Raw genomic sequence first — 3,544 nt, 5'->3', positions numbered from 1 at the left:
GAAAGAAACAAAAATATATAATGTTCTATCTTAAAATAATATTTCTTCATTTTCTTTTAAATAGAGTGTTTGGAAGTTGTTTTTAAGTTTTAATGTATAAATTAAATAAAAAGGAAGGTAATAATAGATAAACTTGTTTGTTTACCCGTGATATACATAATTACATAGAGAAGCCAAAAAGTTTTTGTATGATGATGATTAATTTTTTTTTTTTACCTTTTAAAAATTAGTAAAAATTGTCCCCATTCTAATTAACTAACTATATTTGTGTCACATCAGGACAACTTAAAAACGCTACTCTAAAAACTAAATTAAAGAACAAATGCATCAGGAACAGAAATCCAATAATATTTTTGTCTCATCTTTAATTTATCTTAAAACACTTTGATATTTCTAGGCATGAAAAAGAATGAAAAATTTTAGTACAAGAAAATTCTCTCTCAATCATGCTACGAATTTAATTATATTATTTTTACTAATTAAAAACAAAAAATCATATTATTTAGACATAATTAATAATAACATAACTAATTAATCAAAACCCTATAATAATGGCAACCATATATATGTAACCACGTTCACTAGACATATTTAAGTATTGATTTGGAAGGTTTGGCTTTAATCTCTATCACTCATTAATTTTGAGATGGGAACATAATAATAGAAATTAACAATAATAATATTGTTTAGGGTAAAATATATATTTTTTGTCCTTAAAATTTGTTAAAAATTTTAAAAATAATCTTAAGTTTTATTTTGTTTTAATTTTGTCCTAAAGTTTTCAATTTACATCAAATATAAATATATCTCTGACAGCTAATTTTTTGAAAAATTTAGAATCAATTCATTTACAATTTCACAATAACAACCTTCAATACAAATAAATCAGATATAGTTATCACGCATCATTACTGAATTAGTCCTAAATTTTTTAAAAATTTAGGTGTCAGAGCTATATTTGATGTAAATAAAAAATTTTAGGAATAAAATTAAAAAAAATAAAATTTAAAAGTATTTTCAAAATTTGTGACAAATTTTAAAGATAAAAAATATAAGAAATATATTTATACGAAAAACTTTTAAATATACTGGTACATCGGTATTTTAGTAATTTTTAATCGTTAATCTTAATTATTATTATATCTTTTTTATTTTGTGATTTTATTCTATAAATTTAATTAATTATATTAAATTGATAAATTTAAAAGTTGAATTCAATTTCTATTACTTAAAAACTTTCTTATACTTTATCTTATTGTTTATTTGTTTGATAATAAGTGAAAAGAAATGAAGGACCCTACAATGGTAGACAATAGCACATGTTGAATATGAGGCTAAGTAGTGGTTCTTCCATATCAAAGTGGGAAAAGCATATAAAAGTTTTAATTTCAAACAACATGTTGAATAAAGCTCATAAGTGTGTATATGTGTGCCTCACACATCAAAAGTGGGAAAAACCTAATGCTTTCACATACAATACCATGGTAGCTAGAGCCACTACTCTTCTATATATATAATCCATGGTTTTCATACTTAGTGCATCTATGCATGTTTCAAACTTTATCCTCCTGTATCCAACTAATTATTACACACTTATCTAATTCTAGATATGACTTGACGTATTATTATTATTTTTTTTAATTTATATGAAGCTTTTATTCATTCACATACATCTCAATATATTTATTTAATTTATGTAAACTATATAGTTTTCCTTCTTAAAGCATAATTTATTATTTCTAGTTGAAAATAGTTGTTTAAGTTAATTTGGAGAATTTTTTTCACAAGTAATTGTTCAAGGAGGGAAAAAATTAGATAATATATATTCATTATTAAATATTTTCATAATAATCACATACACAAATATAGCTAATAAGTTGCTCTAAATTTTTTCTTTTCATTTTCTCTAATTTATGTCCGCAATTAAAACAAATTTATGAAGCACGGACACTTCGTTGAGTTGTCGTGTTCGCGTGTCGGACACATTTCGGACACGACACTTATCGACACTCGTCCGACACGCGTGTCTACTGTGTCCAACCGTGTCTTAATAAAAAATAAAAAATTCTTCTCCAGATCAGACACACCTGGACACACCTAAATACCATCATATGTCATTGCGTCCTGTCTTATTCTTAACATATATTTTTAAAATAAATTTAGATATAGTATATATTATTATTTATTAAAACAAAAAATATTTTAAATACTTGATATAATTAAAATAAGACATTAAAAATAATTAAAAAATTTAATTTATATTTTAATATCAATAAAATATCAAAATATCATTACAATTTATCTAAATGCTTTATATTTTATATGTATGCGTATCCCCGTGTCATGTAAGATTTTAAAATTCGCATGTCGGCGTGTCCCGAGTCGTGTCGTGTCCCGTATTCGTGTCCGTATCAGTGTCTATGCATCATAGAAACAAATTAAACAGTTACTTTTAATTATAAGAGAGTTACTGTATATCTTCTTTAATTATTATTTAACCTAACAAATTAATTAATTAAATTAAAGTGATCAATCTTTTCCGATGCATGAAATTTCATTTTCAAGAATAAATAAAGAGATTGTTTTATGCAAACAGAATCCTAACTACTATTGCGCAAAGATTAGCCTTTTCATCAATTAATTCCCACCATCATCAAACATCAATGTTTTGCTTTGCTTTTCTTGCACAACAAGAAGAGAAAAAAAAATTAATAAAATTAAAAAATAAAAAGAGCATACTTTAATTTGGATTAGAAGATCGAATTTAGCACAAAAAATTGAGCAAGTGCAAGACTCTTAAGATGTTGACATCTAGTGGCTCAAAGAAGAAACTGTTGTTTAAAGTGATGAGGATTATTACACATTACATAATTAAGCTTTTTCATAAAGTATATATAGCAACACTATCTACCAACCTGAATTAAAAAAAATAAAGATTTAATTACTCTGTTGGTCTCTATAGTTTTGCAAAATTTTTAATTAGGTTCCTATATTTTTTTTTAATTGAGACCTTGCACTAATTTTTTTTTAATTGGGTCCCTACACTTTTTTTCCTTTTATTTAGGTCTCTATACCAATTTTTTTTTATTTGGGTCCCTATAAAATTAAGCCAATTACTATTAATAAGAAAAACTTAATTGAAAAAAAAATTTAGTGTAGGGACTCAATTAAAAAGAAAAAAAGTATAGAGACCTAATTAAAAATTTCACAAAACTATAGGACCAATAGAGTAATTAAACAAAAAATAAATAAAATAAAATAAAATAAAATATCCATATGATTCTCTCTAAAAAAGAAAACCAAATTACTATTTTGTTCCATTGGTTCATTTTCAGCATCATATGTATGTCTGTTCCAATAAAAAAATTAGAATAGTGAGATCTCTGAAAATGGACAAGACTATAACCCTAATTAACCAAACCTTATAAATATATGAGAAAGATAACTTTTTCTTTTTAATTTAATTTGCACGTACAACATGGGACGTACTGTTGTCCATTTATACATGAATCAATTAAATATAATCCAAGTAATTTTTTTTTTT

General features: G+C 24.3%; 1 long non-coding RNA gene across 1 annotated transcript in view; it reads left to right on the top strand.

The window, feature by feature from the left end:
- Positions 1–797, top strand: part of LOC110267460 — a 17,446-nt gene extending 16,649 nt beyond the window's left edge. Inside the window, exon 3 of the long non-coding RNA XR_002355107.1 lies at positions 691–797. This is a non-coding gene — a long non-coding RNA (uncharacterized LOC110267460). The remainder of the gene's footprint in view (positions 1–690) is intronic.

The sequence above is a fragment of the Arachis ipaensis genome, chromosome B10 (assembly GCF_000816755.2).
Source record: "Arachis ipaensis cultivar K30076 chromosome B10, Araip1.1, whole genome shotgun sequence".
Lineage (NCBI taxonomy): Eukaryota > Viridiplantae > Streptophyta > Magnoliopsida > Fabales > Fabaceae > Arachis > Arachis ipaensis.
The sequence above is the reverse complement of the archived record's forward strand: the minus strand, read 5'-3'. Positions and strand labels throughout refer to the sequence as shown.